Below are 14242 nucleotides of genomic sequence, written 5' to 3' on the forward strand. Positions count from 1 at the left end.
ATAATATCATTTCATGCATATATAAGCAATATTATTAACAATTCACCAACGTTTCTATCACTGATTGTGTGTTCCTCAAGGTAATCGTAAAGTATCTTGCTTGCCATACTTAATTATGATTTTACAAACTAAAGTGTTACAACCTATTATAATATTATCTTTCATAAACAATTACTAAAATTAATTAAAGTTATTAGTTGCAACCAATTTACATTAACACGAACACAGACATACAATTACTCTTTTTTTTTAATGTAATGCTGTGATTGGCTCTTTTTATAATCACTATTCTTAGTATATCAAAGAAGAGTACTTGTAAGTCTGCATTTTAAAAGTAACTTTACAATTACCTTGAGAAACCCTTTAATCATCGGGCGAAACGTAGATGAATTGTAAATAAAATTGATTTTATTTATCTGAATTACTTTAGAGAAAGAGAAAGCTTAATATTGAATATTCGCAGAGATTAATTGAACATCAGTACATTATATGTAAAACATATATGTAATATTTACTTTTAAATAACAACCTGTTAAAGCACAACTTAATCCTTGCTAATATTATAAATGCGAATGTAAATTTGTTTGTTTGTCTTAACTATACAACCGATCATCATCAAATTTTGTACACACATTGTCAGGGGTACAGAAAAGCACGTAGAGTATCCAGAAAAAAAATTGTTCCCGAAGGCGCGGTTCAAATCTAGCATTTGTTAAAAATGAGTTAATTGACAATCTGTTCTGTAATAATATTGGAATTCCTCATATAAAACAATTAAATGTAAGTATTTCTTTGACTTACTTAATTTTTTAACTTTTTATCGTTTTCGTATCTTCGTCTTTAAATCGTTTATCTACATAAACAAAATAACATCTGGTCTCTTATAAAAAAGGTTTATTGATTGTAAAAACCACAATACAAAATACTACATTTGGTACTAAAGTTATCACCATCATACTTAAAAATTCAACCTTAAGTAAGTACATATTAAAAAAATATGTACACGCTAAACACGTTACTTACAACACTACTTTTCGAAATCATTGTCAAGCTGATGTTTGCAGGCACATATTTACAATAAGAACAAGGTACGTTTTTTCTTATGACACAATTATCACAAATATCTCGTATGAGCCAAAGGAAGAAAAAAAGTGCGAACTAAAACTAGGATAATATGTGAAACATGTGCCAAGTAATTATTATTGAAAAATGTGCAAGAGACTTTCGACAGGTACTGTACAATTTTATAAATCTAACTTAATAGTTTAAGGAACGTTCTAATATCTACAATAAATTGACACTTTCGGCCTTAATGAAAAAAAACATTTTGTTTTTGTAAAGGAACCTACACCTAAACTAGGTACTTAATAGAAAATTAAAACTTTCATTTCAATCATATCCAATACATTTACTTAAGTATAATTCTTATAGTTAAAACAACTGCCCACGAGAGTATTATCAAAGGAAATCAAATTTGGATCCTCAATTTTTGACAGTTGTTCATTCATTTTTTAAAGCCTTTTTCGTATCACAGACGGTTTTATAAAATTACTTTAAGATCTATTTATACCTATAACTAAACACTTCTTTTGTAATTACTTTGTGAATCATGATACGGAACTTTAAAAAAGTTTTGCCAAAAATTTCTTAAATGTATAACTAAAAACGAAAAAATTAAACTAAAGCTTGAGCAAAAGAGATGTGTCGCTATAAAAAATTTACATACGCTAATACTGGAAGCCCTTTTACAAAAAATATTTAAACTATTCGCTTAAGAGATCAAAACAAAAACATAAGTCTTATCGTTAATTAATACTTCTCTAAAGTTGTTAGAAGCATACTTACAACAAAGTATCACATTTGATATCAGATGTCAAGACAATAATATTGACGTAAGCAGGCGTTCGGATTATTTGCCATTTTCCTTAAGGGTGTTCAAAATGTTTTCATTCACATCATTGTCATTGTTGTAACATGTTCCGGACAAATCGTCAACTTCCGCGGTGGTCAGTGGCATTCTTGATGCAGCCAGTTCCTCGAATTTTGACCAATAACGGTTAAGATTGACTCTGGCACTTTTAACAACAAATCGAGACAGTCTCGGTTTAATTGGCTGTTGACAAAATTGAATAGAACGTCACAAACATTTTGGACAAATTAGACAATAAATAAATAATCACAAAATTTTTATATTATTAATAAATAAATTAATACGTAAATACCTGGGTGACAAATCGTTTCCATGGTGACAAAGACGATTTTTCATTGGGGTTTTTTTTCGGTGACGCAAGACCAATACACATGACGGCAAAGTTTTTTTTTTCACGGTCTACTGAGTTACAGGTAGTCTGACAGTCACAGTTTCATTACGTGGTACAGCGCGTGTGCAGAGGAGCAAAGAAAGACGAACTCGTACAGCCACCTCTTCAACGTGCGGGTTGGAAGTGTGCTGGACACATGCATCTAAACCGTTTTATATACAATCATAGGCGGCGGTGGCGAATCCCGGCTACCTGTGATGCCCCGAGGGTTGATTGACTTGACGCGCGCTGCGACTGTTGCGCAGCGCGCGCTGTACACGCGCTGGACGTGCGCACCCCGACTGCACGTCACGGGAAACGGTCAATTCCACGTTTTCGTGGGTTGGATTGGAAATGCCAACGATTTGATTTGATGAAATGGGGAATGGATTGCAAGTCTTCAAAACTAGTATAGAAATAGTTTGTTATCAAAGAATGTTCTAAAAGTCCCTATTTTAGTCATGAAAACCAAGTGAACTCATTTGTTAGTATCATAAGCAATAGCATGATTTTGGATGAGCAAAAGAAGCAACGCCCAGGGTACTGAGGACAAAGATCGCTCCTTGAGTAATGACCATTTGCAACTTAAGCCACCCAATCCTTAAACATCTTTGTAACAGTGGCTAGTGAGTATTGAGTGTATTACAAGCCGAGTGGGAACACTGAGTAAAGAAATCTATAAGCACTGATTTTAAAGGGATGGATACAAACTTGACCAAATTATTTTAGAAACATTAGACATCTAAAAACGTCAAAGTCAATGACCAAAGATTTGTTTTTATTCAATTTGCTGACGATATAGCAGCAATAGCAGAAGGTACTTTTAAACAATATAAACACAATTGAGAAGTTTAAATACTTAGGAAGTATAATTGACTCAAACTCCAAATGCACCGCTAGAAGTGTAATGGCATAACAAGCTTTCCACGGCAGGTGGTACATTTTCACCACCAGAATGACAAAAGCAATAAAGAAACGATTCATTAACGCTTATGCATGTATGATATGACGTACTTTCCGGATGAGAAACATGAAAGCTTTTGAAATGTGGTTTTGGAGGACGATGATGAGTATAAGCTGAACTGGAAGGACTACCAGGAAGGATTTTCTGAAACTGGTGCAGGAAAAAAGGCAGTTTATTATAGAAATCAAAAATAAAAGAGGGAAAATTATAGGTCATATACATGGTAATTTTGTGAAAGAGATAATTGAGGGAAAATTTAAAATGTTACATAATCTAGAAACGGTGCAGTCAAATGATCTTGAATCTCTAGAAATAAATACAATCAAAATGCAGACTTGTTGTTAAATGGTCAAGTAGAATTAAATAGTGTTCGCCCCTTTTAAACTTTTTTAAATGTTGGGGCAGTCATATTTTACAGATGACCATTCAGCCTATTCTGTCTTCATTTCGGCCTTCTCATTTTTCTCACCCACAGCCACCACCCATCCATTGCTGTAGCTGGGACGATCAAAATTTGTAAAATCCGCAAGAAATTATCTGCGATAATAGACGTATCTTCTTTCTTGTTTCCACTTGAGACTGTAGTCATTTGCTGCGTTTTGAACACACCCTTGTTAATTCAGGAAGTGCTTCATGAGTAGTGCAGAGAAAGAGAAAAGAGATAACCAAATAATAGTAAGCGGTGCAGAGGTTAGAGGTTGCTTAAGTATGCAAAAGATCAGGGTCAGCTTTATAACTGCTTGGTTGGAATTATATCTTTAAACAACCGTCTTTGCTTTCCTAAATTCCTGAGAATGTTAAACTTTCTTTAAAGTCTGCTGCTGGCAGCATACTCAAATTCTGCCTGTCTCCATCTCTTTCGTTACTCATTAATTGGTGTAATGTTATTCCTTTTTATTTATTAGTGTCCGCAGCAATTCCTACCTGGCATCTCTTTTCTGTGTTTGTGCGATATTACCTATGACATCTGTTGTGAGTAAAAGTAGTCTAGTTAATAAGTTGAAAGAAGAAAGTAAATGCGACAGTTTTATTGCGGGCTATGCCAATTTTGAACGGCCCAACTATAGCTAGACGTTAGTTACAATAACGAATGCCTTGCAATTGGCCTTCTATATCAAGGATAACCGGCGCAAAACGTAGTTGATCCTTTCTACCTAGCCATTGACTTTAATATTGCCCATAACCAAAAAAGGAAATTGTAGTTTAGAATTAGTTGTTAATGGATTTAGTATCAAATAAATAAACCAGAAATCAGAACAGGTTTAACTTATGACTAAACAAAAGGTGATGTTCAAATTTCTTCTAGAATTAATTCAATTTCTAATTATGGTAGGAAAATGTGTGCATGTCGTTGTAGTTACGAATGTTGACTTTCTTTAATTTAAGTTTGAGACGCAGTGGTACTACCCGCACGTTTTAATTATACAGTGCACATCAGAGTTGTAATTAAATTAACGACTGTACTGATTTACGTACTAAAATTTGTCAGTAGGTGAATTTAATTGCTACCTGTACATAATATATGTATATGCACGCATTTTTAACGGAAACTTTCAGGTATCTACATTTTGGTTTGCTGGTAACTAAAGAAGGTGGGTAGATAATAAATTGATATTTATGATTTTTGGGGTGGCTGTAAATACACGTGAGATACGCTTTGGAAGTAGCAGGGTCCCTTTCAAAATGCTAACGGTCGTTTTTAAAGAGGGGATGAAAGTATGAGTATAATGGTACATGCGTGGGAGCCCAAACGGACCAAACCTAAACGTCTTTTTCCTATTATGTTGGTAATTTTTGTTATGAATCGGGCTAACGATTAGCCTTGAAATTTTACACATTTTTTTTGTGTAATACATAATTAAAAATTTTAAAAACCAAGGACATTCACAAATTGATTTATAAAATTTATTATTTATCTATTAAGTGTTTTGCCCTTATTCTTATCTATTATCACTTATTATTTTATCTATATTAATGTGAAAATACATTCTTAATTTTTATCCACTATAAATGTGGTGTTATAGGCGGATGATGAGTATATCGTGGGTAGAAAAGGTTAGAAATGAAGAGGTATTGGAAAGAATAGGAGAACAGAGGACTCTATGGAAGTCAATAAAAAATAGGCGAGATAGGTTGTTAGGACACCTTCTTAGGCATGAAGGTCTAGTCAGAGACATATTAGAGGCAGAAATGAGAGTTAGGAGGGGTGGAGGTAGGCCTAGATTAGATTACTATTCGCAAATAGTTAAGGATGTGAATTGTTCTAGTTTTAGGGAAATGCGAAGATTAGCTTAGGATAGGGAAGAGTAGAGGTGCGTGTCCAAACAGTCTTAGGACTGACGACCTTATGATGATGAAATACTTTAGGCGAAACATGAAGGACACCAAAACAATTATTAGAAATTGTTAGGATACCCATGTCATCATAAAAAGCATTAAACATTAGAAAAGATCAAGATCATCCACGGAAATTCAATGTCCCAAGATCGATGTTTTCAATTAAAACATTATTTGTACCAAAAATTGGTAGCTGCAACGGGAAATGCCATGAGGGACACGCTATGATAAGAGAGCACTACAATACAGGTACTCCGACTTGTCACTGAAGAAAAATTCTAAGGTAAAAGTTTTATGAGAACTTCTGTTTCAAAGATGTCTGTTGATGGTTCAGGCTAGCATCTAAAAGTTTTTCACGCATTATTCCATCAAAATGCAGACAATGTCTTAAGAAGAAGGACGAGAAGGTGATAGATAGGATTGCTTTTAATATGAGCGATCATTCGACTATATTAACAGCATTCACTTCATTTCATTTGAAGCTGTCAGTGGTTCTATCCAATCTTCTAAAATATGATAATCGTTTGATGCATTCCGGAATTACCGAGAAATTTACAGTTTCATAGCAAGAAATTTGACATACATAATTTATTTGCATCTAACACTATTCAATTCTTTTTTTGTTGTTTATATAGACTCGCTGTAGACTTGAACTACAAGAGGCTCGTGGATCCCGCATGAGAACCCTTCTTGATGTGAGGTTAGACTCGTAGTGGTAGCGGATAACGGGTTAATATTCGCTCGGGTTCCAAGACCATTAAGCCTGGAGATTAGAAAGGCCCCAGCCGCACCAAAGGGTTTCAGACGGAGTTCAGTGCGATTCTACCAAATTCCTAGATAGAACTAGCGGTGGGTTAACCTCCGCACGCAGATTGAGTGTATCGTAGTCCCTGTCCCAAAATGGTCGTGGCAGGTTAATTGCAAAGTAGGAATCACCCCTTTAACCAAAATATACCGGGTGTAATTTTCCTGCGCTGTGCTACCGCTGCGCGGGTTTGGAGAAGTACTATTTACGCCACTTGTGATTCCATAATTCAATTTGACTCAATTACGGTGAGATTGCCGTTTATAGTAGTTGTAGTCTGCATTGAATATTTTTAAAATAGAAGTAAATTTAAAAATTATCCAAATAGAAAAAAAAAAATACAATCACTACGCAGAAAAGAATATTTAAAGTAGCGAAAGTACATAAGGTTTGCAGTACACTAATGCTGCTTTATTTAAACTTCTGTGCGGTCATATTCTAAACACGTAACAGGAAAGAACTTTCAATGAAGCGTTACTTTCAAGTTTTTTCTGCTGACACTGTTAAAAACCTTAATAAAATTAAAAAAATACAGTTATACCGACAAAAAGTCAACTCGGTTCGTAATTTATGCTCGAGCATATTAAAGAAGAAAAACGAAATGGTCGAACAAAATTAGTTGTCGTACCTCCCGCTGTTCTTCTTTATGTTTTTTTTTTATACCGAGAATGAAACGAGTTGTGGTGGCAACCATTCTAGCTTGGTAACTACTAAAAAAAAATGCGGCTAGTTCATCTAGTCTGTCTTACGCGAGCTATTACCTACGGGCAACTGAACATCCTGTGTTCAAACATAAATAAGTAACCATTCTAGCCAACAACGAGACGGTTATACAAATCATAGCTTGCCCCCTTTCTTGTTTGCTGCATAGGTACCACCTCCTTTCCAGAGTACGATAATTAATAATATCCGACGTCGACATTGTAGGTAAATGTACCTACGGGGTGTTACGTGTTCGCCATCAACCATTAAAATACGGGAAACGGTAAGGAAACCCGAGAGAAACAAGAAATATATTGTAATGTTCGTGGGTTTAACAAAATTACTTGTAAGACTGATAACGAGAAAACTATTTATTTATACTAATTATTAAAGTACTGTTGATATATCACTATTCACTGCACTATTTATTTCACTGTCAATTTACTTCTTCTCTTCTCGGCGATCGTCTCTTCTTGCAAATACTCTTTGTTTACTTTCGGGAGCCTTCTCGAAACATCCGGATAGTTTCTTTTTTCTTTGGAACTGTTTAACAGCTTTCCCAAAACGCAGGTACGATACACATATTAACAAATACGGCGCACATGAAGAAAGACGCCCGCGGCTAGACGGCGAATCGATAAGCCGCTCACACACACGTGTGCCCGATCGCACACAAACACACTCGTGCTCGCTACAATATGTTTTTGACAAAACGCAACATGAGCAAAGTCAGGTTTTACGTAACCCCTTTGGTCAAGCGAAAATAACAAAATTGTGTTCTTACCCCCCTTTTTAAAAACGTTTATTAAATGATAGCATTAATAGTGTATAAGGCATAAAGGGTGTAAATTGTCATGTGAGCCAAAGGGGAGGATGACAAATACTCGAGAGGAGGTGCCATTCTTTTTTCCTATTGTGCCCAAGATGGTTTATCACTGCCGATATGCATGTGATTGTCTGAAAGAGGGACTTGTTCCTTTACATGCAACCACCAACCATACGATTTAGACTGATGCAGACTGGTACCACGTGGAACCTCAAGTGGAATCCTTTTCTGTCTGCTTGAACGATCTGAGGTTAGAGTCGTGGTTGTAGTGATTAACACGTTAACCTCGCATACTGGGATAGAGATGGTTCATTTCGACGGATAAACAGAGTATCCGTTCAAGTTCCTAGCTCTCTAGGTCTGAGGACTAGATAGCCCCTACCCGCACCAGAGGGTTTCAAGCATTCTTTCTGGAGTTTGAATTGCCACCTGAACCAAAGGTCGTGTCAGTGTCAATTTTTCAAGTACCACTTTCTTTGAAGCTTCCAAATCCATGATCTTTATGAAAGGTTTCATTGTTGGTACCCAAAAGTTAAAACAAATACAAATGCATGGTATTAAAAGATCTATGCACATAAAAATTGGCCAATTGATCACAGCAGGCAATACGTCAAAATCTTCGGTTTTTCAAGAGAAAGTCCACCAAGAACTGCGAGTATTGTTCCTGCAAAATCATAAATTTCACTCGTTTTGCAATAATTGGAAGAAAATATGAGAGTAACGATATGGGCTTCTGAAGTAGTGCATAGAGACTTCGTGAGGCCCAGTTAGTATTAGAGTAGATAACCTGACGCGTTCGATCACCGAGCGGCATGGCCTAGAGGTCTAGACCATTGTTTAGCATTCGGGAGGACGCCGGTTCGATTCCGGTCCAAGTTTTTCTGTGGTTTCCTTGGATCACTTAGGCAAATGCTGAGGCAGTAATATTCCACAGATAATCTTTCATTCTCTTGATTTCGTCCGTCTCGACTTTCTCACCCGAACCACCACCCACCCATTCCCACGATTCCTGAAAGCAGGCTGAAGAGGGCCTTCCGCCCTACCTTCCGGCGTAGTCCGGAGGGACTGCCCGCCCACCAGCATTACTGACTGGTGGGAATGAAACACCCAAAGTTTTTTTTTGCGTTCAATCATAACCCAAAGAATTCCGGGCGTGAGAAAATACACAATTTTTGGCAGTCTGCAGCGTGCGACAGCTATACTACAGCCGTCCATGACTATTCGATATTCCAATGGTAACACCCTGTACACAGCATTACCGCACAAATGCCAGAGGTCTTTCACAAATCGGTTTGCTTTGACGTCACGTCCTTTTCGAAATCGAAGTAATTCTTCAGGTGACTATAAAACGTTTTAATGATGGCAATTCTGACGTCAACTACCGACAATATTCGTAATTGCATTATGCTAGCGAAGCCTTTGAAAAATTGTCCTTTCAATAAGACTGCTACACTACGTCGTGCTGTAATTTGTTCACGCTCGATGATTTTTATGTTGTTTAATGGATTATGAAAGGACAATAATGACCGCTCGTCAATGTCCCATTCATAATGGATGAGGTATGACGACAGTGCTAATTGATGATGGAGAAAGAAAACCTCAAAAGTTAATAACACTTTAATAATAATCAATGTTCCTTATAAAATACTTACACGGAAAAAACCGATGCCATTTAGAGACATTCTTCTTAATAACCCTCACAATGTTATGCACTTTACCAAAGTAACCTAATACAGTGTAAACTCTTTATAACGTCACTCGATTTAACGACAAACTCCTTAAAACGTCGAAATTGCTTGACTTTGGTTGGTTTACATTGTTTTCTATACAATATTACACTCTATATAGCGTCACGCTCACTCTATTTAGCGACAACAATGCGGCATTATAAATCATTAAGCAGTACTTTCTAAGTTGCCGAAATAGATAAGAACTGCAGCTGTGTACGTTGTTGAAGAAGACGATCCTGTCCCTCCACCAACCATCAAACAAGCACTTGATGCAGCGAAACTATTAAAAAAAATACTTTCTATATAATCAAATTGATCCAGCAGTATCTCAAGATATGAGTAAGATACGTAACAAAATACAATTAAAATATTGGAGCAGCAAAAAACGTCAGACGAAGATAACATGCTATACGCAATGTATGAATAATAATGTTCGTGTGCGAAATGTGTACTATATTGGTAAATGCATATTATTACAGAATAGAAAATAATATCTTTTATATCTCTCCATTTAACGACCACTCCTTATAACGCCGAAAAATGTTCAGTCCCTTAAGTGTCGTTATATAGAGGTTATACTGTGTACTAACATGTCTTAATATTAATCGGAAATCGTGTTTGCGTAGATCGCAGGTGTATGAACCGTACTTCAAATTAAAGATATCAACATTCTACGGTTGTTAAAAAAAGTACAGTACGATCGGTCGCCTGTGTTACTAAAACTCGTTTCATGAGCATAGTTGCGTTTTCATGAAATTTGTGCACATAAAAGCGTTCTGGTCGTGAGTGGTATTAACTGGAATTTACAGTGCAAAAAAACTCCATAGCATCGGAAAACTTCATGTTGAACTGCACACATGACATGACGACGTCAGTATAAGAGCAATGATTTAAATAAAACCATTGAGTAGCAATCGAGTAGCGATGCATCGGAAACTTTTAGAGCTCTAGAATCTAGAAGTAGGGATCGGTGGTTCGGCCACAGTGTAAATAAATTCTTAGATGAAGACGGAAGGTTCAGTAGCTTTACCAAAGGGTGCGGAACTGATGATACAGAATACTTTCGTACTATGGCTTCTCGAAAATCTAGCAGATGAACTGGTGAAGTGTCTATAGGGATATGATGTAGGGACGTGGCCGGAAAATGAATCTACTGTATAGAAGATCTTTATTCTGTGGAACTAAGGTTCAATCGTAGATTGGCATGCCGTCACGTGGATGGACCGGGTTCGATTCACGACCTATCTAACGATCCAACACAATTTTTGTTTCTAGGTTAAGTAAACATGTAAGAACTAAACAGCTTATGGAGCGCGGCGGATGATGAGGATATCGTGGATAGAGGTGGTTAGAAATGAGGAGGTACTAGAAAGAATAGGAAAACAGAGGACTATATGGAAGTTAAGAAGAAATAGGCGAGATAGGTTAGTAGGACACCTTATCAGGCATGAATGTCTAGTCAGAGAAATATTAGAGGCAGAAACGAAAGTTGGGAGGGGTAGAGGAGTACCTAGATTAGATTACTGTTCGCAAGTAGTTAAGGATATAGGTTATTTTAGTTTTAGGGAAATATGCGAATATTAGCTCAGGATAGAAAAGAGTGGAGGTGTGTGTCCAACCAGTCTTAGGACTGACGCCCTTATGATGATGATGATGAAACTATCTGCAATAGGTGATAAACGCCCTCTTTTCAAAATTTAAACCGGAACATCGCTTGAAAATTATGTTTTAACTAATGAGGAGGAACTGAGACATGGTCGTTCGCAGAGTAAAAAAATTGAAATTTGAAATGGAAAACAATGAACATATTGTTATGAAATTTCTGCGATCGAATATCCGTGGGCGCACGCTAATTGGACACTTTATGACATACTCTCATTAAATTTTTAGTACTATGCTTATAACTCACTGGTTTGCAGTAATCAATACGAAGGATAATGTAAATTGTTTTACTGCTTATGTATGAGCGGTATGTAAATTCCATTATGTTTAAAATGTCCCAATATACGTATTTAAAAGTACCAATCTTTTATCACATTGATGATAGATATTATTAGAACAATTAGTAAATACAAACAAACTAGACCAGTGTAGGTAAGTCGAACATTGATACTGAGACCATGTATCACGGAAGGCTCTAATAAGTAACAAATTTTAATCATGATCAGAAATTATTTTTTTAAGTTGCCGTGAATGACCGGCAAAGATTTCAATTCAGAAGTTTTCTATCTATTCTATACCCATACCCCCGCGGGGGATAACCAACTATTCGGTGGGTGTAATAAAATAATGACAGTTCAGTACCATTAAACCAGGAAAATCACTTGATTGAGTTGATCATGGGAAAAATAGTAAAATCTACGCAAAGAAAATGTGCAATCTGCTTCTGAAAAGCCCATACCTCGAAGGTCGAGATACGTAAAGAAAATCAGCTTACACCGACGAGGAAACCGCTGACGAAATAGTGTAATTTGAATAAAGTTTTTATAAAGGGAAGGAGTAGTAGGGATATAAAGCAAAGGAAAGCGCAGTGTCGAGTCGCCTTCAATAAGAAGAACCTTCGCGAACGGTTAATTTAGAAATTCAAACGGTGGGCGCGGCGGAAAAGAAAAGGTTAGAAGCGTTCGAAACGCGATCTAAAATGTTGGTCTACCTTATCTACTCCTCTTAACTTCTGTTTCTGCCTCCAATATATCTCTGACTAGACCTTCCTGCCTGAAAACCTATCTCACCTATTTCGTATTGACTTCCATAGAGTCGTCTGTTCTCCTATTCTTTGTAGTACCTCTTCATTTCTAAACTCTCTATCCACGGTATCTTCATCATCCGCATGTAACGCCACATTTCAAACGCTCCTAACCTTCTTTTCTTTTCCACCGGGTCCACCATCCACGTTTCGCACCCATACAGAGTCGTGCTCCTGTGTATTTACGGTACCTGGCGGATCCGGCACTTGTTTTACGACTTTTTATAACATAACTATTTTATTATTGATATTACTGAGGTCTTCCTTTAGAAATTTTGAGGTATGAATTTATTTATTTTAAAAATTTTCATAACTCGATCGGACTACCTTAATTTTGTTAAGATGTACTCGTATTGTATTGTTGTTATTTCAATCTCTGGAAGACAGAGGGTGAGGCAGCCTCATCGCAACAGTAGGATTCCGTTGACTACTTATTTTATGACGTCCATTTGCATGCACCTCCTTTTGCATGTGCCCCTATTGTCTTGTTGCATATATATTTTGTATAATTACACCTCATACAAAAACATTATGAACAGAGGTAGTGATTGAATGTAATAATATGTGCGACTGCCCGCTAATTCGCAGGCAATACTAATTTTTATGGATAGTCTTTAAAAAGTACTTCGAGATTGGTGTCACCGCATTTTTTTAAAATAAATACATATTTCTTTCTTTTTAAATTGTATGCTTATTAGTTGGTAGATGTATCAGCACGACAGCGACAGGCGCTGTTTCGAAAATTATCGTCCACTTTTTGCTACAATCCATGTCAAAGCTAATGACCTGTGTCGAATTTTAATGTGACTTTTTGCAGCCCCGAAACGTCTCTTCAACATCATTTAACCAGTAATAAACTTTCTAAATGCAGACCTGCGAATCTGCGTTTTACCCTTTTTTTCATTTATAAAAACAAAAGAAGGACTCTTCAGTGGCAGCAGTAAATTACGACGGTTGTCATTCACATCGGTTAGTTTTAATACATGTTAATTGAATATAAAAAACGGTCTGTAATGCTACTTTTTACGTTCCGTGTCCAAGCGGAGCTCAATTTTTATGGAAACACTATATTTGTCCGTCTGATAATAGCTTCTACTTTCTAAAGGACTAAAGGCAGAACCATTAAATATAGGTACTGTAACGTAACTGTATACCTACATTGTATGGTTTATATTGTCATAGAAAAGAGAATTTTATATTTTATTTAAAATGCTACCTCCAGCACCATATGTCTCGCTAAAATACTTTACAATTAGAAAAAGCGGCTCCGTTTTGTCACGCTAATGGTATTTTTTATATAAATACTTGGTTTTGCCCGCTCCTTCCCGTTGATGCCCTAAATGCGTGTCAAAGATCATCGACAACCACATAAAACTAATGTTTTATATCTCTGGAACAGTATTAGTTTTTTCTCGATAAGATGTCATTTTGGGCGCGGCGGAAAAGAAAAGGTTGGAAGCGTTGGTCAGAAGTGTGATATTGATGTGAATGATGAGGATACCTTAGATAGAGGAGGTTAGAAATGAAGACGTATTAGGAAGAATAGGTGAACAAAGTACTCTATGGAAGTCAATAAGAAATGGGCGAGATAGGTTGGTAGGATACCTTCTCAGGCATGAAGGTCTAGTCAGAGACGTATTAGAGGCAGAAATAGGAGTTAAGAAGATAAGAGGTAGACCTAGATTAGATTATTGTTCGCAAATACGAGGGTGGATTGATAAGTTTCCGGCCTAACCAAGAGATGACGCCACTAGGCCTACCTTGAGGTGACATTCTATAGTACCATCCTTGGATAGCTTGTAGCTATAGTTTCAGCCCGATCTCCTTGCTAG

This window comes from Agrilus planipennis, unplaced genomic scaffold (assembly GCF_000699045.2).
Source record: "Agrilus planipennis isolate EAB-ADULT unplaced genomic scaffold, Apla_2.0 scaffold18, whole genome shotgun sequence".
Taxonomy (NCBI): domain Eukaryota; kingdom Metazoa; phylum Arthropoda; class Insecta; order Coleoptera; family Buprestidae; genus Agrilus; species Agrilus planipennis.